This window comes from Cupressus sempervirens, chromosome 9 (assembly GCF_028749045.1).
Source record: "Cupressus sempervirens isolate cs-2001-9-10 chromosome 9, ASM2874904v1, whole genome shotgun sequence".
NCBI lineage: Eukaryota > Viridiplantae > Streptophyta > Pinopsida > Cupressales > Cupressaceae > Cupressus > Cupressus sempervirens.
The window spans coordinates 429,791,182-429,817,891 of NC_143126.1; the positions used below are offsets into that span (position 1 = coordinate 429,791,182).

At 36.2% G+C, this 26,710-nt stretch overlaps 1 pseudogene; it reads left to right on the forward strand.

Moving 5' to 3' along the window:
• The window catches only part of LOC149539133 (floricaula/leafy-like protein FL1), a 58,766-nt pseudogene that overhangs the window by 27,078 nt on the left and 4,978 nt on the right, over positions 1 to 26,710 (forward strand).

Here is a 26,710-nt window from a genome sequence, read left to right on the forward strand (position 1 = left end):
AACTAAGGCAAGCAAGAAACATGGGAGGAAGTTTGCACCAAAATATAGAGCCTTCAGCATCTTGCAGAATAAAATTGAAGATGTTGTCCAAAAATTGACAAGAATGTGGAAGTTGATATATGGCTTGACTACTATCAAGGATGGAGAAGAAGATCCCTTTGAGGGATAGAACACTAAAAAGGATGTGATGCAAATAAGGTTGAGGCTAGTAAGAAATAGGAGGAAGAGAATGAGAGAGAGGAAGAAAGAGAGAAAGAAAAGAATGAAGGAGAAAAAGAGCCAAAAGAAGAGACAGTGGAGACACATGGTGAAGAGGAGCAACAAACTAAACAGAGTATGCAAGATACACAATTGCCACCTCCTACCCCTCCACATGTCATCTCAACACATGCAGACATAGTAATTGTCTAGGATGTTCCTAACACTCTAGCTCAGAACATCATCCCTTTAACTACAAAGGATCTCAAGAAGATCCTTCACCAATCAACAATACAAGCACAACTATGCACAAATCTAGTATTTGTGAGTGTTGATGAACTGCAAAAAGTTGTAGAAGAAATAACAAGGGATAAGGAAACTACACAAGAAAAATCCTCACAACCTCCCATAGTTATAGTAGAGCAACCTAAAGAGCAAGAGGTACAAGAAAAAATTGCTAAGGTTGACTCTACAACAAATAGGTATTTTTTTAGTGACAATTAGTCACCAATTGGCGAATATGTCATGATTAGGCTATAGAAATTGGCCAAAAAAAACACCATATACTACTTGACCAGTTCGCCCAGATTTTATAAAATACTCATATAGTGCTCGAAATGTTCACCACTATTATTATGTAATTTCAGTTTGGTAGTCAAGTTCTTTGCCCATATTTCTCTTTAATGTTTACTCTTATTCATCACAGAATTAATTGAGTGTCTCTTTCGATGATCATCATTCACCAAATTCTCGTTTTCCTATGTGAAATTTTTATTTGTCCTAGGACCCAATTCACCATGCATCATACACAATGGGATCCCAAATTCCCACCCTATTCACCCACTCGATTACTTGAAATTACACGAGCTTCGCCAAATATTAGTTCTTATCATATGTAACGGTCGGCCCATTCACCAAAATGAAAACAATTTACTTGTAGTTGTCTATTTAAGATATATGAGTTTCATTATTGAAACTTGCAGAAAGAAGGAGACTTTTTCATAGTATTGTGATTAGTAGAGAACTAGAATGACTATGACTATGAGTCCATAGTATTTTATTACAGCCTTAATTTGATGGAGATGTCACAGTCAAATTTAAATAGGAAGAGGAGTAGGACTAATGAAGGTGGAGATGTCCAAGAGAGGCCAAAAAAATGTAGAAATATATCTTCATACTTTGGCGGGGGTAGATGCAACAGTGTTGGTCAAAGTAAGGAAGGTACATCATTAGAGAAGCCTGTACAATCTCAACCTACACAGGAGTCCATTCAACAAATTGGGGAGCCTAATAAATCTAGTGACAAAGTTGTAGAACTTGCTATCTCTAATGAAGATGACCTTGAAGAAGAATATCTAGTAAATAACCAGTACTGGGATTAATCAATCAACTTTGGTGATGATGATGGTGCAATTAACAGTAACACTAAAGGGAGAGGAAAACCGAAAGAAAAAATTGATCGTCACTCGGAGATGGCCAGGAGATTTAAATTTGATTGGGAAAAAAAGTATCCATTCATTGAGCCCGTGGACAATCCAATTGTAGGTGAGCCACTAGTAGAATGCAGATGTGCAATTTGTAGTTGGAAGTATAAAAAGGAAAAGTGGTTTTAGCTTAAACTAGACACCATAGAGAAACATGTTGGTAAGATTTATGAAACCTCAACTGTAGATGGTAAGGAAATCAAAGTGGTAAGATATAAAACAAAGGAGCAATGTCAACATAAAAGGAATGCTAAAGAATATTATATGTTTTAGAAATTTTAGATGAAGCCTGGTGAAGCTCAAGGTTCTATTAATGCTATTTTTGCAAAAGAAAGTGAAGTAGAAGAATGTGGAAAAGTTGTTCAATTAAGTAATATTTTCTATATTTTGAGCAGAGGGTGTCCAATGACAAACTATCCAGAAATGAGTGGTCTTTTACACTTTTTGAAAGTTCCTAACTATCTTGTCAGTCATTGGTCAATAAACAGTGGATGGGAATGGGCAAGTTGTATTGCGCAGGTTGAAATAGAGGATGTACAAAGAAAAATAAAAGAGTCAACCTTTATTGCATTGTCCTTAGATGAAGTTACGGCAATAGATAATATTTTGTGGGTATGCATGCATGTTTATACAGTATAGAATAATGTCTGCCAACCACATCTAATATCTATTGCTAAATTGAGAGACAATGTGATAGCAGAAACTTTATTTTAGTTAGTAAAGAGCAATTTAATTGAATATGAAGCTATGGATGAATTGAAAATAGCGCAGAAGTTGGTTTGTGTTGGAGCGGATGGAGCTTCAGTAATGCAAGGTCAAAGGAATGGTCTTTGCACAAAGATGTAGGCTTCTTTTTCACCATATGTTGTTTCCATTCATTGTATGGCCCATAGGATGAATATTGCTTTTAGAGTTGTGAAGAAGTTTCCTTTAGTAAACAAGTTTGAAGATTTAGTAAGAGAGTTGTATGGATATTTTTGTCGAAGTCTCAAGCATTTTAGGGAATTTCAACACTTTGCTGATGGAATTACCAATGGAAACAAGCTTCTAAAAGATGTTGATACCATATGGATCTCTTTGGATGGACCAAGGCATCGAGTATTTTCCGAATATCAATCTTTGATTGGACTGATGTATGAAAATCGGGACAATGCAGAAAATCAGAGATGTGGTGACCTACTTTGGAGGTTAAGCAATATAGAGATACTTTTGACTTTGGCATCTCTTCTTCCCATGCTAGAAGAAATGAGGTTAATTATGAAAAAAGGCCAGCAAAGAGCCATATATATTGCAGAATATGCTCAATTGCGTAAAATGTCATGCCAAGCCCTCGATAGTCTCTATCATGCTAACCTAAATTTATTTGATGATAGATTTAATCACTGGTAGAAACTAATAGATTTGGACGATCTTGATAATTATTTAAATATCATTGAAAATGGAGATTTATGTGTTTGTGTAAGGGGATTTTAGATACCAATGTACTACAATGCCCCAAATAAGCGAGCTACAAGAGTTACAAGGGAAGATTTTACCAAGATCATCGAGTCTATAGCATCTACTACAAGGGACATAGCCTATAGAGCTTCCTCTAAAATAATATCATGATTCCCATATGATCAACTACTTGAGGCAATGGCAATTGTGTTTCCTCAATATTGGTCCTTCAACAATAAGGAAGATTATTGTAGAAGGCTATTGATTTTGATAAAGGAATTTTGCAAATCTATAGAATTCAATGGAGTGATTCTCAATGGAATATTAGATGAGGGTCTTCTTAGACAATAATCAGGCACCTTTGCAAGGACCATGAAGCATTAATATCAATTAATTCTTAACCCACATGAAGAGGGCTCAGCAACAAAGCTTTGGACAAAACTAAAATAGAGTAGATTATTGCGTGAAGAAATTTCAAAGTACTTCAAGCTTGTTGATCTATGTCAAACCATGATATTGGGTTCAATGAAGGATGAGAGAGTTTGTAGTGCTTTGGGCTTCCTAAAATCAAAGCTAAGAAACAAACTAGACAAGAATTTGGAATCATGCTTGAGGGTATACACATCTCGGTATGATGTCAATACTTTTCCTTATAAAAAAGAAATGGAAATTTGGAAGAAAAGATGCAAAAGAAGAGGGGTGGGACTAGGAAACACCATTAACCAATCCCCTATAGTGACTCCAAGTGGGACAAGTACAGTTAGCAGTGGCACTAGCCATGGGATTGGGAGTCATAGAAGCGGAGGTTAGAGTGAACTTGAAGTTGAAGAAGACACAAATAAAAATTAAGAGAACAATAAAGAAACTGGACTACTAGAATTGGATGATGATGACGACATAGAGATGAATTGGAAAATTTAGGAAATTTTTGCTAAATTAGCAGTAGTAACCAATAGGTATTTTTTGAACTTATTAACTACTATATGATATCCTATCATTCAATGTTCATTTTAGAAAAGCAAGAAATTAGAATGTATTATGTTTCATCATTAAAATTTGAGAACAAAGAGTATTATTACTGTAGAGTGTAGTTTATATCATGTCATTAATGATCATTCATATTTGAATTTGAAATTCTTGAATGAATTTTTTTTTTCTATTTTATTCATTTATTCAACATACATTGAATTGGAAAACATGAAAATGAGATAGAATCATAGATTCAATTCCACAATTAATAATTATTAATGGTCTTCATTTACAATATTTAGCTAATATGGTACAATTCTTATAAGCCAATGACCCTAAATTCCCTTTTATAGAAACAAGGGAGCAACAACAACTTCAGGTCGATTTGCCTAATGTGAAGTCTCAAAATCTAAATCAGTAAGACATCTACAAGTCTACAACATCTCTATAGCTTTAATTGTACATTTCTACATTTGATAGGCTGGTTTAGTAAATTAGCAATTTTAGCATAGGCAATAGCATCTGCAAGACTACAACATTGATCATATTCAAAAAACAAAGTTCAAACTTGTTACTTTAAACTCAATTCTAGAGTTCAGACTGTAGTATGTAGGATAATATGAAAGATATTCATATAAAGTAAAGATATAGAGATGATTGAAATTGAAAGTACTTTCACATACAGACTATAAGTTTCTATAGTATGCTCCATTCTTCTTCAATTGGAAGGGGAAATTTTTTGATGTTATGGTAAATGACCTACATTTTTGTCAGTATTCCATACTTGGAAGAGCGAGTTTCAAGCAATGTTCCTTCCACTAGTGCATGCAAATTTGTTAATATTTTGATGCACTTTGCAATGCTTTCATGAGTTTTGTCTTGAGGAAGGTTGCCTAAATTAGAGGTTATTTGGTCCTCCAATTTTTTTTTGTAAACTTCTCTTCCAACAAAACCTATTGTTGAGAAATCAAGTCCAGGACTAGGTAAAACAAGAGATATCAATTTTGTTGTTTTATTATTCATCTTGGCAAGCTTTGGCCCAAATAAAGCAAGAACTTCTTCTGCTTCTATTAGTTTTTGACATTTATGAAATACAGAGGTTGCCTTTATTATTGAACCAATGTGGTCCTAAATTCCCTTGCTTGCCAAATGCTTGTCACCAATGCTATTGATTTCTTCCATAATCCACTTTGTAATTTTCTGTCTCTGACCAAAATATTTGTTCTCCTTAAGTTGCTCTTTCAACTTCCCAAAAACATCTGTAAGAGCTTCATAGAGTTCGAACCAATCACACAACCTATCAGTAGAAGTCTTTATTTTCCCCTAGAAGTAATTTTTTATTTGCTTTACTGTATTATTTACATCGTCATTCAAGACATTTTCATATTTTTTAATAGTATCATTTACCTTCTTTAGGTTTCTTTCATTTTTGAGTACTAGTGTTCACTATGTTTTCTTATTTGCTCTGCTTTATTTTCCCACCCTTTTGCTTTCTCTTCCGACTCTTTTGTTTTTACCCTCTAATTTTCCAATTCTTTATTTAACTTATTGTTTACATTTGTAGCATTCTCCAAGTTTTTGTATAACTTTGTTGAAGAGTCTTTTTCATCCTGAAGTTTTTTTTCCATTTTTTCCAAATTTTCCCTCAGAGTTTTTAGTTCTGCATCCATTTGTTCTTTCCATTCAATTGCTTCTTTAGAGCCAGAGGATTAATTTTTAATTCTTTTCTCTAATTCTTTGCACCTGTTTACTATTGCTTTCTCACTTGCCTTTACATTTTCCAAGTCTACCTTTAACTTATCTATTGTTCCCTAAAGCTTTCCTTTCTCTCTCTCCAACTTCATCACTGAACTATAGACCACTTGGTTAGTCATTTTGGACACATTTATCTTGTCCACATTTTTAATTTTGGATAAATCCATTTGGAGGGTGCTAACTTGAAATTCAGATGGATCTAACTGACTCTTTGGTGGATTGTTATGTCTAGCTGGGGGCATAACAACCATGAATTCCATCATATCTTTATCTAGGTCATATGTGGGAAATAACCTATTGGTTGTAGGTTTTGCATCACGAGCTGCAACAATTGCTTCCATCTTCATTATCTTACTATTTTGTCTATTCTTGTTTTTTGATTTTTCATAGTTAGTTACAAATTCATTGTAACAAAAATCAAGATTTTGTGAGACAATTGAATGTTTGAATGGTGAAATAGCAGTAGCACTTGCTCTAATGTAAAAGATTCCACCAATACCATGAGGATAACCAACATCTAGACCCATTAGTGGGGTTTGTGGACTATTCTGAGGGTTTTTTCCTAAAGGATGGGCAATTGTTGGACTCACAGTCACCATTGGCATTATTGTACTAGTAGTACTACTAACACTTGTCATAACCTTGTGCTTCTTTACACTTTCTTGATCTCTGGGACCAAATTTTTTTGCATCTATATACAATATCCTTTTTGGACCACTAGTTATAGTTGTACCCATGATATCTATAGCTGTGGGAGTGACAGTTGATTTAGATTGAATCTAAGTGATTGGAAGTGGAACTGTAAATGAAGTAGGAACAAATTTAATTAACTAAGATGAATCCAATGTGGATGGAATTGACTGAGTTGATGATTGATCTCCATGCCCAAGGCTTGGTTTGTAACCATGTTTTGGTGCTATAGTTGGTGGTTGTGGTGGTAACCAAACCCCTTCTCCACTGGGACCCAGACCACCAGAACCTTGTTAGCCCATTTTTTCTACAATTTTTGCCCCTTTGCTATATAGAATTTTGGTGGATGCATCAACTCCTCTATGAATTTGTGTACTAGATGAGGGATTCAAAGAATCCTGGTCATCATAATCATCATCAATATTACTATGATGTGCTTTAGGTGGATGCTCCTTATTCCAAAATTTGTCAAACATTGTATCCTCTTCAACCTCATCACAATCTGCAAAGGTCTTTGGCTCATCAAGATTCTTCCTCATTCCCCAAAATTGAGAAATTTTTCTTTGACTCCATCCATCATCTATATATTCATTCATTAGCTCTTTTGGAATAGGTTTTGTATATAGTTTATCATATTTCTTGTAGAAATTGAACGATGTCATGCCCTATACTTTTTCTTTCTATTTGTGCAATGCCATTATTTGTGATGACAATTCTTGTATTGACATATTATTTTCAGTAGCATATTTCTCCATCTATTTTTTGACCTCCTCCCAGGAGTCCATGTTTTTAAATTTTTCAATCAAAGGAAAACTTTCATGTTGATATTTTCTTATAGAAGTCCCAATGCCCTTAAGCCTTGCTCCAATTATCTTCAGTGGATCGTACTGCCAATGACTATCAACATCAAATCAAAAAATTGAAAAAAAGGCTTCTGCCACTTTGAATCCTCTTCTCTCAAATCCGAACCCTCCAAAGGAGAATGGCAAGGAGGGAAATACAATTTTCTTTTGCTGACCATGAAAGAGTACATCTATGCTCTCCATTTTTCGTACATATTCCAATGCAAGTACCCTCTCTGTTACATGAATTGGAAGTTTGTAGGGTTCTACCCATGAACTATAAAACCTTAACACAGTGTACTCTTCCATTAAGTACTAGTCAGCCAATTGTAGTTCACTTCCAAGTTGAATACAATTTCTACAAGTAACAGGCAATCTAGACATTGGAGTGCCTATAATTTTATAGTACATTGGTGCCAAATAGAAGTCTAAAAAATTGTTGTAGTTCCTTCTGTTATCAATCATCCTTATTTGAGGTGTCCACTCATATATTGGATTTTGGCCTTGAGTCTGACTGCGAAGCTTGTTTGCCTCAAATAATGCATGATACTTTGCTAGGAGAAGATAGCACAAGTAGGTTGTGAATCTGAATGTCTTCTGTGAACCTCTTTGAATAATTAGTAATTGATCTTGCATGCAATGAACAATGTGCTCAATAAAATGATATCTTACTGGTTCTTTTTTAAAATGAATATGATAAAGCATTTCAAGAATGTTGGCATCCACTTGTTTGTTACTATCCAATCCCAAATGAAATGTTAGCAAGGAAATACTGTCATGTGCCCATGGCACAAATAATTCAAAATCATAAGGAGGCATGTGATTTGGACTCAGCCTACAACCGCTTGTTATTCCTCTAATATAAGAATCTCTCTATTTTGCATCTAATTTTTCATAATCATTTGCCAACTTTCCCAGGTCAATATGTACATTTGACTATTGTTGTTGAAACCCTAGGTTCAACAGACTAGCAAATTCACTCTTAGTTATGGAAAAAATTTCCTCCTAAGGAATTTTATTCACAATTTATTTTCTATTTTCATCATAATTTTTGGTGTAGAGCATAACAATTTTCGGGCAAGGGAATACTTGAGGTAATACCATGTGTGTCGACCCACCTACCCATGGTGCAATTTTATTTGCAGTTGCATTTACACTAGGGTTAAATGAACACAAATTTGAAGCCTTATTTGGATCATTCCACTTGTTTTCAAGTGCAAATTTTATCTCCTTTATACCCTTATTTCCATGAATAACAAGATCATGTATATCATGGAATAAATCACTGAAACCTGGTGTTTTAAGCATATTGTAGAATTTTGTTATTTTGTCCATGTTATTCTTGGTATTTGCTTTTCCCATCATGGTAAATATTTAAACATAGCTACAAGCCTACAGGGGTGATTCAAAATTAAAACCTTACAAATTAAATTTTTATATATAATATAAACAGTAAAGTTTAAAATCATGAGGCTTGAAAAATTTAAAATGTGAGACGTAAATTTTTAGGATTTTAGTAGTTACACTTACTCGTTCATGTTCATGTTACCCTTAGTTTCGATTTTTGCAGAGAGCTGAGAGACTGTAGTTTGTTGCTTTCCTCGGACCACAATCCTCAACCTAGAAATTAAGAATCTGTAACTTTGTTGTGCTATAACTTTGTAAATTGTAACCCCTTTCTAATTTCTAAATCTACAAACAACGTATATCTGCAAAATTAAAGAAACTTAACAAGCCAAAATTGTACAATCTATACTCTATAGTCTATAGTCATCACACTTGTCACATACTACACTTTTAATTTAAATGTGAGTGGAATCATGGACCACTAGTTACTAGACATGCGTTAAGTGTTAACTAACCAATCATAATGTATTAATGTCATTCATAACATCACTGTTAACTACAAGTGGAATGTGATTATGTCAATATGTTAACTGAGTAGTGACACATGTCATGATTTTGGGACGTGTTTGAAATGACAGGGTTTCTTTTTCCTTTCAGTCCAAAACTCAACTTCGGTCATTGATCTATAAACATCCAATGACACTGGTGAAAGGTGTGGTGGCCCCATGGGTCGTGGGTCCCACTCCCACTAACTAAGCTAGTAAGCTATCAGGATGGCTCACATCATGAGTCAGACATGTTAGTGTCACATCATCACCGAATTGACACTTATTTGTTGGTCGATCAAGGAGTTTAGTGACATGTGTCATGATTCTAGGATGCATTTAAAATGACAGGGTTTCTTTTTCCTTTCAGCCCGAAACTCAACTTTGATCATTCATCTATAAGAATCCAACGAAATGGTGATTTGTGAATGGTGTGGTGGCCCCATGAGACTACCGAGTTGTATAATTGCATAGACAGAGTAATTTAAGATAATATTACTATATAATTTTAACTAAATATTTGGGAAAACAACTAGCTAGTACAATCAAAACTAATATTAATCGAATTTTAAGACATTATCTATAAATTAATATTTTGAACTAATATTAATATTACTAATCATCTCAAGATTTAATATATAAGTTCTAATCATATAATTAACATGGGTCAATGAGTCTGCCTCAAATCAAAATTACAATTTAATATATTTGTTAATTTATAAAAATTAAATTAAATTTTCTATATAGCTAAAATTAAATATATTTCATAAGACATAGATATATATCTAAATTTTGTATTATAATATTAATATTATATATTCACAAATTATATCTCTAACTAATATTACTTATCTTTAGAGCTTTCTACTTTCTTTTCACAATAGGTAGGGACTCATGCTCCAATAGAGCTCTTGTAGTTGTTAATTTTTTTTTTTTTCGCAAAACTTTATTTAAAATCAAAAGAAGTGGAAAATGGATCTTTTGCACAAGCAACAAAATACATAAAATAATAAAATTTTACCTAACAATTTTAATGAAGGCAGAAATACAATTATTTACATAATTAATCTTGGTAGTTTAACTTTACTAGTTGGACATTAGTTATTAGTGCCTGCCATAGGAACTATAGGCAACATAATTTTTTAATCAGTGTTTGAAATAAACAACTTTAACCAATCAAGTTTCACATAATTTTTTAATAATAAGTAATAACATATTTTGCTATTAGGTAAAGTTTGAGGCAGGAACTACGTTGCTCTGCAACCTTGTTTCTAGGGGAAATGTATTAGTGATTATCATTATAAATAATATTTTTTATTCACATAGGCTTTTATAAATAATTCAATAGAAAATTCAAAAATGCAAAATATTGTAATGTTGCATAAGTAAGCATAAGAAGTTAAAACAATGAAATAAAATTTTATATGGAATTAAAACTCTAGAAATTTCATTGATATTTCTTGAAATCTACAAATTTACAAAATTAGGGGAAAACCCTAGACTCTAGTACTACTATACTATTCATCATAGAAACCACCAGAATTGACCATGGTTGCAAATTCTTGTAGCCAATGGTTGCGATCTTCCACTTCATCTAGGAAAAACCATTTTTGAAGAAAATTCAGCCCAATTCTTGCCCATTTCCTATGGTGCTTCAACTGCCCAATAGTCAAGCCTAGTAAAAATGGTTGCAGGACCACATTCTAGCCAGGTTCTAGAAGCTTGTGGACTTCACCTACCCAAGGGATCCCCACTCCTAAAACTACATGAGCAACACTTTCAATGTCATCGCCTAGATATACTACTTTAAAAATCTTCCTTAGGAGCAGCACAATTTTGGCCCTTGCTTCTCTGAGGTCAAGCGGGGAGGCTATAAATTGTGATGTAATGTCACTGTTGACATGATACAAATTCTCATTCTCCAAAAACTCACTCCCCAAAACCATTTTGACAACATCAATAACAAACTTCACACCATAACATGGAACAACCTCATTGCAAATTGACAAGAGGTTTTCCTTAGGAACGCGACCTCAAAAGGCCTTTTGCTCCTCTTCCAAACTGCATCTCAGGCGAATAGGGTTGTCCATCTTTACTGCAAAGTTCAAACTCTAAGTTCTAAAAGACTAACACCAAACAAACCAGACCTATCGACTACCAAAAATGAGATGAGCAATGATGAAAGAAGTAACTCAATAGCCTATAAATAAGCTTGGTGGGCAGGGTGCCAAGGATTATTTATTTTTTTCCTAAATAAGCTTAGCTATTGAGAAATATTTCTTAAATATTTGTTTGTCTAACTACCAATTCAATTAATTAAATTAGCAAATATTCTCAAATCTTGAACATAATTGCAAGTACATGTCAAAAATGCCAATTGTAATTAAACACTAACACCATCCATTGTCCTGTAATGCATGTGAAGCTGCTTAACCAATGGAAAAGGCCAATTGTAATTAAGACTAATAGTACTACTACTAGTGGACTATGGCATGTCCTGTAATGCATGTGAAGTCTCTTAGCCAATGGAAAAGGCCAATTGTAAATTGTAATTAACAGTGACAAGAAATCAATATACTATCTCCTGCAACTTAAGTGATACACATTGGATATAAACGTGGCACCATTCTGGACACTTGAACAAGGTTGAGGCTTCATTCCAGATATTTGGTCCCAAAATAAACCTTCAACCATTGATATATTATCATCAGACGGTAGTCTGAATCATGTAATTAATATTCTATATGTAATTAATGTTTATCATTTAAACAACCTGAGCTTTGTTCATTTTAAATTTTAATTTTTTGTTTATAATCTACGTGTAATTAATGTTTATCATTTCAATCATTCTAGCTTTGTTCATTTTGTATTGGTAATAATAATAATATATCTTTCAGCTTATTATATATAGTTATAGATAAACTAAACTATAATGGTATTGGTAACTGTCAATAAAAAACTATCAAAAATTGGCTAAACAATTTGGAAAGTGGTGTATGGTTAGTGGTAGCATACTAGTGAGAGAATGTCGCTATCACTGACATGGCATTTAATTCTTTCTGGGTACACTATACTCTGCAAACAACTTACCTTGATATGTGTCAACATTTCGATGATTACCTTGACAATTCTTCTTCCTTCAAGAAATGTTGGCCTAAATTAAACCTCAGCCATTGATCTTGGATCATCAGATAGTCTGAGTTCTCAAATAATACATTTAACATAATTACAGTGGTAGTGACAAAGATTATGCTTCTATAATGTATGGTCAAACAACCACATCTTTAAACCATCACTTGTCAGTTGCCAGTTGCCAGTTGCCAATAATTTATGTAAGTTGGTATGTTAGGTTAGGCTACTTATTTCCCATCTTTTGAAAATAGCCATACCAACTATAACTTTCTAAAAACCATTCGCCATAACAAATAAATTAATTCAATTATTTGGAAAATAATTTTGCCATTTTTTTATAAAAAAGGTATCGATTATTAAAATATTCGCCAACCAATATCCATATTTCAAAACATAATTTTCCATCAATATTAATAATTTTTTTTAAAACAAAAATTATAATGGCCATTATTTTATAAAAATTGTCTAAACTATTAAAAAAATTGCCACCAAATATCCATCGATTGACGCATAATTCGCCAACACTATTAATTTTTTTTTCACCCGAATGACATGTGATTCACCACAATTTTATAAATTTTGGGAGGCGGGGGGGATTCCTTAAAGTTATCCCTGACAATAAAGGTGACAACTACTACCGAGGAGCAACCAAAGGAATAAATAGGACAAGATGTTCCTATAGCACAAACCACATGTGCACCTCCTTAAATTGTCATAATTGACCAAGGTAGTAGAGAAGAGGAGAAAGAAGTAGAGAAAATCCCTAAGGAGTAGGAGGCAATAAAAACATTGATAAACTTGCCTAGCTCAGGGACCCTTCAAAAGTAGTTGAGCATTGATGCAATGCCATTGCAAATCTCCACACCAGGCTCAAGCTCTATCAAGGTTACATGGGTACCTCACTATGGAGACCCTACATTAGATGAAGAAATAGTCATACCAAGCTATGACTCAAAGAAAATGAACCTGCAATAGATATATGAAGTGCAAGAAGCACCAGAAAAGAGGAAAATATAAGAGATACTTAGAAATGAGTACAAGCAAAAGCAGGCATTTGTGGAGATCAAAGACATATTTCTTGATGTCTTTAGCTTGCAAGTACTTGATGAAACTTAGCCCATTATGGAGAAATTATCCAACATTGTGGACTAGGTATAGAATGAGGACCTTGAAACCAATGTCAAATTATTGGAATGGTTAGAGAAGAAATTTTAGATTAAAGTAAATGAAAAGATGTCAAGTGAAATAGCATTGTCACAGGTTGAATTGGTAAAAAAGATTGAAAAAGTGAAAAAGGTACTTGAGAATATATTCTCATTGTACAAAAAGTTGTGTGATTTCTCATATTTCACACAAGAGACAAGCCAAAGAATAATGAGCCATGAGAAAAATCTAAAGATTTCCATCACACAATTACCAAAAAATCCAGCTTAGAGTGAGAAGAATTTTTCTTAAACGCTTCACACACAAAAAGAATTAGCTATGTTGATAATTGAAGAGGCCAATATTAAGGCCAAACTGATGCAAATATAGTCTTCCATAAGCCCACACCTAGAAGTGCTCGATAAAGAGCAAGCCTATGCTAAGAATGTACTAAAGAAAGACTCAAATATTTCTAATTTGGAAGGACTTGTTCATCTTGCAATAGAGACAACAATCCAACATAAATCATTGGAAACTACTTTAGACAATTGGGATGCATCTCTCAAGATGATTATGGAGGTCAATAAGATTTTTTTGGAAAAATATGGTCTTAACCCTTAGAACCCTTTGACATAAGTATCAAAAAGGGAGAGATATAGTTAAGAGGGAGAAATAACTAAGAGGGAGATATAATGTTTTGGGGGAGTTGTAAATAAGAATGGAAGCTAACACAGATATAGAGTACAAGAAGTAGAGTATAGGGTACATAGATACATCAACTCAGGAGAAGCACAAGAATTTTGCTTACAGTTACAAGATAGAAATGGCACATTAGCTCAAGGGGAGTTATTAATTTTTTGAGATATATATATATATATATATAGTTTTCATAGAATTTTGAGAAGTTTTGTATATATGTCAAACTATATGCATATTTTACTTGAGGAGATTAGACTTTGATAAACTACCAAGTAACATAGATTGGACATAGTTTTTTGTAATTGCACAAAAACCTATGTAAACCATTTTCTAAGCTGACATAGAAGAATCTCAAAGGATATTAAAGATAAGAATGAAACTTTTGCATTACTATGCAATTTGCATGCATCCAATAATAAAAATGGAGAAGGCATGCAACCAATAAGAAAAGTGCATGAATTGAGTGGGAAATAATGATTTAATATGGATTATAGATTCATACCTAGCCCTAAGTCTTTGAAATATATAAAAGGAGGATGAAAACCCATTGTATGTGTGGATGAATGAAGTGTATGGGTGAACTATAGTGAAATTTAGAGGGAAGAGTGAAAAGACTTAGAAGAATAGAGTAGCATTGCAATATTCAATTGATCAAGAATAGAGTATCAAAACTTCAAAGGGTGACATATCAGATCAAGCAAGTGTCAGGTCAGTTAGAGCAGAACAAGGATCTAGAATTAGCAATTGGAGATTGCAAGTAATCAGCTCAAAGACTTTCTAATACTCTATGGCAATTGTATTAGATAATGGAAATCCTATGGACTTAGATTGGCCTAGTAGCCATTTGTAAATCCTTTAATAGGGTGGCATTCCAAGTGAATGTACTGAAGTCCTTTAACTAGGCCTACTTTTAGTAGGGTAGGAAAATCCTTTAACCAGGTCACTTTTAACAGAGTGTAAAGTCTTTAACAAGACATGCCTTTCATAGGGCAGGCCATTGAAAGTGGTCAAACATTGTAACCTTGAACAGTTACACATTGCTCTAGTGAAATTTTGTGGGTGTCATCTCCACCCCAATTTTACTTTTTTATTTTGGAGGGTTTCTAGGTTACCAAATTTGTTTGTTGTCTATTTTCATCCATGTCTTTACTTTGAAGTTCAATAGATAGATTGAATGTATGTGAATGGTTTTAGTTAAAAGAATTTAAAATGGTTAAGTTAGTTATTTATGATTCACTCTCGCTCTCAAAAGTAAGTATTCCCAATTGTTAATTCCAATAGTAGGTTCTTTGCTAGAGCTGCACGTAGTTCCAATTTTCAATAAAAATGATGTAGTGAGGACAAGAAAAACACCATACAAGGTATTTATTCCTACAAAAAATTTAAACCACATGCTTTGTTTATAAGTATGCTAAATTTTTAATTTGTGATTTATTTTGGCTAATTATTTGTGGTTGTTTGTTTGAAAACTAGGTTACTTCCATACACTTACCATTCCAAATTGTACATGGACCTGTTTTGGACAACATTTCAACATGATACCAAAATATTGTTAGATATGTCACGAGAAATCAAAATATTGTCTATCAATAAGTTTTCATATATCCAAGAGTAGAGAGACCTAATGGAAGACCTATTACACCTTGCTTGCAAAAACTAAGAATTAAGATCACTTACCTTAAGACCATGAAGGGAAATTCCCCAAATCTTCTTAGCATATCATGAAATTTTGAAAATGCTAAAGGAAAGATACTACTGAAATGATTCCCTCTAGATCATTACAATATGTCCTCACAAATTACTTAACCTGAACAACCACATCAATGCAGCTCATATATAGATGTTAAAAAATATGGATGTCACAATAAATGAATCAAATACAATAAAATTCCTCTAAGAAGATGAATTTTCAAAGAGGTCATTTCACTATTTGTGCTCTTACTCTCAAATGGTTCTTTTGTTTTAGGTAGATGCTTCAATTTTGTTAGAATTAACTAGCTTTTTGTAGTCTTCTTGTTCATTGGATTGAATTCTTCTTTTTGAAGATTCCCTTAAACTAATTTCATATCATCATACCTTTTTTATCTTCTACCATTGTTGTTATGCATCACTTGAAAAAGTTGTCAAAATCCATAGGACTATCACTTTACTCTTTACTTATGAACATTATGATTGAATAATGTTTGTAGTTGTTGCATAAGGTTCAATATGTTATTACATTTTGAATGGATTAAGAAGCAAATGGTCATGGTGTTAAATGTTTCAGGTTAAAGGTCATTTACTAGAATTATGCTCTTAATATATCTTTAGCAGTGTTTTTATTATAGGGAGATGCTTAAATTATGAGTCTAACTATCTTCTAGTAGTCTTCTTCTACATTGGATTGAACTTTTCCTTTTCAAGCTACCCTCCCTTTTGATCTTTGACTACAACTCTTATGCATAACTTTAAAAAGTTGTTGATAGTCATGGGACCATCTCTTTATTTATCAACTATGACTTTTATAGCACATAAAAATTAATTCTATCATGCTTAATGACTACTCTTGCTGACATACTCTCATTTTTTAAAGACTTTTTTGTTGGAAATAATCAAGACTAGCTAGGTTACTGAGACGGGAGGGGTTAATTAGTAACCTTAAAAAATTTAAATCAATTCAATACTTAACCACATAAATCATTCATCATTCATTCATCTAATCTATTGCATGCATGAGAAAAGATAAACATTCATAACACATAAACACAATATTTTAGTGACCTAGAAACCTTCCAAATAGAAAGTAAAACTAGGGTGGGGATGATACCCAAAAAACTTCACTACTATAGTATAAAGTTGGCCTGTTAGGGCTTACATTAACCACTTCTAATGATCTACCATGTTAAGAGAAATTTAGACTGCTAGGTCCACCTTGTTAGAGGTTTTACAAACATCCAATGAAGTATGCACTTTGTTAGGAGATTTGTACAAAGACTGTTAAGTCTACCCTATTAAAGAATTTGGAAAACTGATTCAATTGTTAGGATGAAACAATACATGGGCATATGCACCGAGTTGTGGTGCCAAAAAGGTGACAAGCCTTTTTTTTTTTCATTTTTCAATAGCGCGCACACGCTATTGTGCATACGCACTATGGTTCGGGTTACCCAAACCATAGTGCATATGTGCTATAGTGCGTACGCACAATAGTGCGTACGCGCTATTAAAAAGAAATTTTTTTTATAAATGATGGGTTGCACACCCGCAGCCCATCATATTAACAGTGATTTTTACTATTTATAAGGGTAGCGCGCACGCGGGTTGGAGAACAATTCATTTTCAACATCCCTTGCCAATATGCCTCCTCGTCGACAAAATCCAAGATCACCAGCACGCCGACGCCGATGCTATATGTAATCTAAACTTGACTTTGCATTATTTTATATGTTTTTCATATTGTTTTATAGGGTTTTTACAATTTTTATTTAGATTTGTTTATTCATTTGGATTTCAATTGATTCTTTATCAGGAAATGTCCATAATCAACCGGCAAATCCACAAAACCCTCAAGAACCTGAAGAACCTCAAAACCAAAATCCACAAAACCCTCCTAAAGAACAACAAATTCCAGAACCCGAACCAATTCCAAGACCTCCACCAGGCACACAAGAAAATATATTAAATGAAATTGAGATAGGCAAAATTGAATTAGAAGGACTCATTGGTCAGTTGAAACAAGCTGGACAAACCAATCCAATGAGGGCTCAATTGGCATCATCCCTCGAATCCATTAAGACCCAGATAGCCTCAGTTACTGGTCAGTTAGATGTTTGGCGGGTTAAGAGGGAAGAACAAAAAAGATTTTATGCAAATAAATTGTCATATGAAGATGTTAAAAAAAAAGAAATACCAAAAGGTTCAATATGTGCATTATTTAGAAAACCCGGTGAGCAAAATACTGTTAGAGAGGGTACTAAACGGTTCCCCATCCATTGGTGTATACATGATGCTATGAGAAATCATTTTTGGGATAGATGGTGGATGGTTTTTGTTGCCCCTCCTTGCAACAATCATGAGGTCCCAATATATTTTTTGAAGAAATTGTATTGTGAGTTTGTCCTTGGGGAGATCCCCAATTATTTTGATCTATTAGACTCCCAGGGTAGAGGTGTGGGGTCATCATTCGAGAGGTTGGGAGCACGTCGTGACCCTAATGTAGTTAGGGCACCTGTGGTCAAGCCACAACGTGAGCATGTGACTATTCCTTCAGTTGTGAAGGAACATGTAGAGGCCAGCACTCTAGGGACCATTAATTCTTTGACATAGACCCTCATCCATTCCATGAGCCCATTAGTTGAGGGGGAGCCTTCTGTGCATCGTGGTCACATGTGCACTTCATGCGGATCCCTATGCACATTTGGCATTCATGCTGGAGATGCTGCGGATGATGGGCTCGTCACTGATCAGTTCTTGAACGAAACATTTGGCATTGACACACAGGTAAATTACAATTATAATTTACTAATTTGATCACATTTCATATGTATAGTGAATGATTAATTAATTAGCATCTATTGACATTGTTCAAAATTCAGGGTCAGAGTGTTGCCGAGCCTAGCAGTGATGCTCCGGCCCCATTTTTTGTCCCCTCCACGAGTCCAGAGGTATGTATTGATTTAATCATTTAAATTAATACATATATTTATTAAGTTATCATATTAAGGATTGACAAAAAAAATTATGCATGTGCATCAGTTCTCCACAGGACCCTCAACCTTTAGTATGGACTCAGAGCATAGACATCGTACGAGCTTCGTACAGGTACAGTTGTTTCATGTTAATTTAATTCATTTTATTATATTTGTTTCATGTTTCATGTTACATGTAACGTGTATTGTATGGCATGCAGCTCATGACGTCGGACACACCTCCTCATCTCCGACAGTCTGTTGATCATGGAGTGGCCGCAGCTATGGCTAGCTCACAGCCATTGACTGAGGTATGAAAGAATTTTCTCCATTTTAGTTGTTGTTTATAATAGTTAGTCTCAAAATTTCTAATGGTATTTATAAGTGATTATATTTATTGAATTTTTGTAGGGTCTCATCACGCCTGATCATCCACGAGCCTTCAAGGTGGATGTACAGAGTGACTATTTGATGGCGGTAAGAAAATAATTGATTTTGTGTGTACATATATTTGATTTCAACGTATAATAAATACTAATTCATATCTACTTTTTTTGTATCAGCTCGAGTTGGAGAAGAGCCTCAACAAGAGGATGAGCGAGCGTGTCAGGAGGACCCTATCATCTCCACCATCTCCCTCGACATGACGACAGAAGATGTCGAGAGATTTGTTTCCTTCCCCTCGTGGGAAGGAAAAGATATAGTTGATCTAGACATATATATATATATATATATATATATATATATATATATATATATATATATATATATATATATATATATATATATATATATATATATATATATATATATATATATATAGGCATCAATGGACATATTCGATACACATTTGATGTATATGACATTTTATATTTGATGTATGACATTTATTTGATGTATGACATTATTCAACTTATGACATTATTGGTTAATATATGATATGTTTGTTCATATGCGACATTATTGGTTATCATAATATATTATGTGTTTGTTAATGTACATGACATTATTGGTTATCATTTTATATTATATGTTTGTTCATGTATGACATTAAATAAGATATGTTCGTGTATGACATTAAATTAGATATGTGCATGTATGACATTAAATTAGATATGTTTATGTATGACATTAAATTCAATACCTAATATGTTCGAAACTTTGATAGAATATTGAGTAACAATAAAATTTATCATTGTTTAAGCATAAGTTAATCATTTGCAATATGTCATCGTCATATGATTTATGATCTTGTTCATGCTTAAATTTTTCCTTCTCTATCATTTGTTTATCAAGTTTAATTCAATACCTAATTAGTTTGAATTTTTGATACAATATTGATTAGCAATAAACTTTATCAGTCAAGATCGATTAGGACCTCCTGGCAATAAACTTTATCAGGCAATATTCTTGGACCTCCAGGCAATTGGTCACCTAAATGAGAACCTTGAGATTTATTAGGAACTCCATGAAAGAAATCAGTAGCTTGAGAAGCTCTCCATTTGTTAAGCTTCAATACATAACCACCATTCTTTATCATCAATTAAAAAATGTCAGAGATAGTAGATAAAAGATGGATTATTTGCAAAAAAAGTCATTTTAAATATCATAAATGTAACATAATCACTGATAGTTTTCTGTGTTTTCATACATTAATGATTGTAACATAATCACCAGTTGATTGGAATGCGTTGTTATTATTCTATAGTAGCTAGATTAAGGTAAAAATAAAAGTTTAATAAATAGTTGTTATTATTCTTACATTGTTGGAAACAGGGGCAGCGTGAAGGATCTCTGATATTTTCCAAAATGGTGTTCCCAAATGCACACAATGCCACCAAAGACTCCAAACTTGGATTTACCTTCACCAATTGTTTCCTCCACCTCTACACACCTTAAACAACTTCAACCAATATGTTTATAAGCTTTTCAAACCCACAAATATGTTGGAGTTGAGGAAAGCCAACTCCGAAGACGCCAAGATCACCTGCATGCAAACCTGTCAAAGAGAAGCCATAGAAGGGGAGAGCATGGAACACGGGCAAAAACCCTAAACGGACATGAGAGCCATCATAATGCAAACACAAGAAGAAATGTATTTACAATAAGAAATGATATGATGATCTTGATGTTCAATGTTTACAATGAGAGAGAGCCCGAATATAAAGAGCTCATGGAAGCTTGTAGAACAAGCTGGAAGGAGGTAGAAGATAAGATTGACAACTCAGCACACATCCACAAAAAGTGGAATATGCTAAAAAAGGAGAAAACTCCCGAGTTGTCAACAACAACCACTACATGCATTAAATACAAAATATTAAATAAATGCATGACCTAAGTAAGCTTAAGCAATAGAATAAATAATTAAATATTAATTATTTACTCTAACACCCCCCCTTAAGTGCAACTTAGGGAAATGCCTTAAGCTCACAAAACAAAGATGAATGCATAATGGGTCCCGACAACGAGGCCATTTTAGGTACCCAAGTACAATGCAAGAAGAAATGAAACCTCTGTAAACGGGGAAAGAGAGAAAACCACATGGGAAAAACCCTCCCCTAAAAAGAGGTAAGAACCTAGTGAAGAGCTGAAGAAGTCTCCAACTAGGGAAAATGTCCCCTAAAACAGGAACAATGAGTGATCATGAAGAAGCAGCATCACTGAAGCATGAAGAGCCGCAAATCTGTCAAACTGCTGATCTGAAGAAACCTCCATGGAAGAAGAAGGCACGAGCCGAGCATGTCTATATGGTAGATGATCCATCTCACCGAAATGCATAGGTAGCCAGCCACTGCAATCGCCTTGTATGTAGGATCAACCACTGAATACATAGTTCACACTATTGAACCATCGAACCACGGATGCATTAGAACACAACATAATCCCCCCTTAATGCAGACGGGGTGTGATGACAGGCAACTGAGAAGGTGAGCCAAAATCTTCTGCAAAAGAACCAAGAACGAGGAAAGAGGAAAAGAGGTACAGACACTGATAAAGACACGGTCTAACTGACTCTGCATGGGCTAATGTCGTGGAAGGGACACTCACTTGACAAAGGGAGAATGCCTAAAACAGTAAACAAATAATCCCCCCCATGGTGCTTTATGAAATAGTGCAAGTACACCTGACTCAAAACAACGTTCATGACTCCCGAAATACAAAAGTGACAATTTATCTCAGTGCAAAAAGAAAAAGTGCTTCAAAAAGATAGCTGCAATGATCAAAACAGAAAAAGAGCTGAACCAAGAGAAAGTACAGCCAAAAAAAAAGCAAACCATGCCAGGAAAATGATCCTCGGGCCTAAAACACTCAAAATATCAACCATAGAGCAAAAAATGCCAAAACTATGATAGAAAGAGAAGAGGCCAAAAGTGAGGAAAAAAGACAATAGTTATGAAAATTTGAGAAAACCAGCTTTCCAAAAATATAAAGTTTTCCAAAAACTGACATGGGACGCAAAAGATATGCATGCCGGAGTCAAAAATAAGACTTCGGACTTCAACAGAAAAAACGAGCAATAAAAAAGCATCAAAACCTAAAAATACCTGCACCAAAATCTCCGTCTTGGAACCAGCTTTCCGGCGCTTCTTTCGGATCGGAAAAATACCTCCGTATGCAAGAGTTATGGCCAAAAAACCACAAGTAGGTCCAAAAGTCAATCAGGAGAGGTGCATGCAAGGGCTGATGCAGCGCTGACATCAGCAAGTCACGCGATTAAATTTGACGGCTTGGAGGCCATCGCCGCAAAAAAGAAGTGCCACGTGGCAGTACGGACGATGACGTGGCAGGGCCACGTGGCAATGTGCCACGTGGGACGCCTGCCACGTGTCACACGCGGATTGAATATCTGTCGCTGACTGTGCAGTGCTGTCCGGCTGAGCTGTCGACGGGCGGAGGCAGCCGCACGGGCGGCGGAGCTGGGAGGAGCCGCCGGCAGAGGTGGCCGCAGGGCGGCGGGCTGGAGAGGCGCCGCCAGTGGAGGGCGGCGGCCAGGAGGCGGCCGGGCCGCGATGGTTCGCGGGCGGCGCTGCCTGCTGCGGCCGCTGCGGGCGGCGCGCGGGTGGCGCGGTGGCGGCCCCGCGGTGGCGCGGCGGCGGTGCGCCCGGAAACCTGCTTTTTAAAAAAATTTTAACGCTCTGCGTCCGTACGATCCGTACGGCAGCGGCCCTGGAAGCCTCAAAAAATCGCCAAAAATGCCCTGTCTCCAAAAACGAAAAGCTTTATATGAATCCTGACTGCAAATGGCCTTCCGGATCCAATGGTGATGTCCGTTTGGGCTGAAAGTGCTCCGAAAATTCGCTGATCCCCTGATTTGAAGAAAAATTGCACAAACAAACTAGGGTTTGTGACTTCAAATCACGGCTTCAAAATTTCTTTAACGAAGCAGCAGCAGGAAGGCTCTGATACCATGTTGGAGTTGAGGAAAGCCAACTCCGAAGACGCCAAGATCACCTGCATGCAAACTTGTCAAAGAGAAGCCATAGAAGGGGAGAGCATGGAACACAGGCAAAAACCCTAAACGGACATGAGAGCCATCATAATGCAAACACAAGAAGAAATGTATTTACAATAAGAAATGATATGATGATCTTGATGTTCAATGTTTACAATGAGAGAGAGCCCGAATATAAAGAGCTCATGGAAGCTTGTAGAACAAGCTGGAAGGAGGTAGAAGATAAGATTGACAACTCAGCACACATCCACAAAAAGTGGAATATGCTAAAAAAGGAGAAAACTCCCGAGTTGTCAACAACAACCACTACATGCATTAAATACAAAATATTAAATAAATGCATGACCTAAGTAAGCTTAAGTTGGATTTACCTTCACCAATTGTTTCCTCCACCTCTACACACCTTAAACAACTTCAACCAATATGTTTATAAGGTTTTCAAACCCACAAATATTCAGTAGATACAAAAAAAGAGGAAGAGGGATTCTTTTTTTAGTTTTGTAATAATGGTAGAGGGAAAATTATAAACATTTTTTTCATTTTTAGATTGGGCTTTCTGCGTGAATAAGAATGATAGTTTGTGAATTGTTATCTTTTATCAGAGAGGAGATGCAATATATTTCAAATCTTTGTATTTAAATATATTAATTTGAGATGTGTTGTTCTTTCTACTAGTTTGGTTATCTCTGATAAAATTTATAGAGTAAATTGTGTTTGTGCATATAAGGAAAACTTTGAGTTTCGCGTATCACACAATCTAAAATAAATCATTTTGATCTTTCCCCTTGATTTTCTGATTGTGAATATTTAATTTAGAATCTTTGAGTTCTTAGTTTTTATTTTCTTATTTGTAAATTCTCTCATCTACCTCATGTCTATGGATAGATGATAGCTTGCCTTCTATGCCTTCTGATTAAAGGCATACCATCAATGTTATTCATTGAATATCCTTTGAGGGAGCTGTAACTTTATATGCAAGATATATCATTATTGGCAATCATAAGAAAAGACTCAATAACAACACATTGCTTAAGTTTCTTCAAAAATATACCAAGCCCAAAGAGCCATTTTGCATTATAAACTTATGGTTGCAACATTTTGGCATCATTTGGAATGAGCTAGTTTGTATTTCCAACACGAAGATCCACACACTCCCATCCGCCCCTCTCTCCCATCTGCTACTCTCTCTCTCTCCCCTCTCCCACCACCTACTATATCTCTCTCTCTCAAGTTCTCTCTCTCCCTCTCTACTCTCTCTCTCCCATCCCATACTCTTACTCTCTCTCTCTCCAATCCCCAACTCTCTCTCACACTCTCTCCCATCCCCAACTCTCTCTCACACTCTCTCTCATCCTTTCACTCTGTCTCTCTCATCTTGTACTCTCTCTCTCTGCCACCTCCTACTCTCTCTCACACTCTTTCCCATCCTTTCACTCTGTCTCTCCCATCTCGTACTCTCTCTTTGCCACCCCCTACTCTCTCTCACACTCTCACACTCTCTCCCATCCCCTACTCTCTCTCTTTCATAGACATACACACACACAGACACACACACACTCCCATCCCCCCTCTCTCTTCTCTCCCATCCCCTACTCTCTAGATTTGTCACACGCACTCCTATCCCCCTCTCTCTATCTCCCTCTCCCTACTCTCTCACACTCTCTCCCATCCCCTACTCTCTCTCTCTCACACTCTCTCCCATCCCCTACTCTCACTCTCTCTCTCTCCCCCATCCCATTCTCTCTCTCTGCCACCTCCTACTCTCTCTCACACTCTCTCCCATCCCCTACTCTCTATTACACACACTCCCATCCGCCCCTCTCTCCCATCTGCTACTCTCTCTCTCTCTTGGGCTACTCTCTCTCTCCCCTCTCCCATCCCCTAAACTCTCTCTTTTGTAGATACACACTCCCATCCCCCTCTCTCTCTCCCCTCTCCCATCCCTTACCCTCTAGATTGCTCACACACACTCCCATCCCTCTCTCTCCTCCTCTCCCACTCCCTCTCCCACCACCTACTATCTCTCTCTTAGGTTCTCTCTCTCCCTCTCTACTCTCTCTCTCTCTTCCATCCCCTACTCTTACTCTCTCTCTCTCTCTCTCCAATCCCTAACTCTCTCTCACACTCTCTCCCATCCCCTACTCTCTCTGACACTCTCTCTCATCCTTTCACTCTGTCTCTCTCATCCCCTACTCTCTCTCTCTCCGCCACCTCCTACTCTCTCTCACACTCTTTCCCATCCTTTCACTCTGTCTCTCCCATCTCGTACTCTCTCTTTGTCACCCCCTACTCTCTCTCACACTCTCACACTCTCTCCTATCCCCTACTCTCTCTCTTTCACACACACACACACACACACACACACACAAACTTCCATCCCCCCTCTCTCTTCTCTCCCATCCCCTACTCTCTAGATTTGTCACACGCACTCCCATCCCCCTCTCTCTATCTCCCTCTCCCTACTCTCTCACACTCTCTCCCATCCCCTACTCTCTCTCTCACACTCTCTCCCATCCCCTAATCTCTCTCTCTCTCTCTCTCCCATCCCATTCTCTCTCTTTGCCACCTCCTACTCTCTCTCACACTCTCTCCCATCCCCTACTCTCTCTTACACACACTCCTATCTGCCCCTCTCTCCCATCTGCTACTCTCTCTCTCTCTTGGGCTACTCTCTCTCTCTCCCCTCTCCCATCCCCTAAACTCTCTCTTTTGTAGATACACACTCCCACCCCCCTTTCTCTCTCCCCTCTCCCATCCCTTACTCTCTAGATCTCTCACACACACTCTCATCCCTCTCTCTCCTCCTCTCCCACTCCCTCTCCCAGGTCACCTACTATCTCTCTTTCTCAAGTTCTCTCTCTCCCATCCCCTACTCTTACTCTCTGTCTCCCATTCCCAACTCTCTCTCACACTCTCTCCCATCCCCTACTCTCTCTCACACTCTCTCCCATCCTTTCACTCTATCTCTCCCATCCCGTACTCTCTCTCTACCACCCCCTACTCTCTCTCACACTCTCACACTCTCTCCCATCCCCTACTCTCTCTCTTTCACAGACACACACACTCTTATCCCCCCACTCTCTTCTCTCCCATCCCCTACTCTCTACATCTATCACGCACACTCCCATCCCCCCTATCTCTCTCCCTCTCCCTCTCCTACTGCCTACTAGATCTCTCTATCTCTCAAGTTCTCTCTCTCTCTCTCTCTCCCATCCCGTACGAGATCTCTCCACCACCACCTACTCTCTCTCAAACTCTCACACTCTCTCCCATCCCCTACTCTGTCTCTCTTACACACATTCCCATTCCCCCTCTCTCCCTCTCCCTCTCCCACTCCCTCTCCCACTGC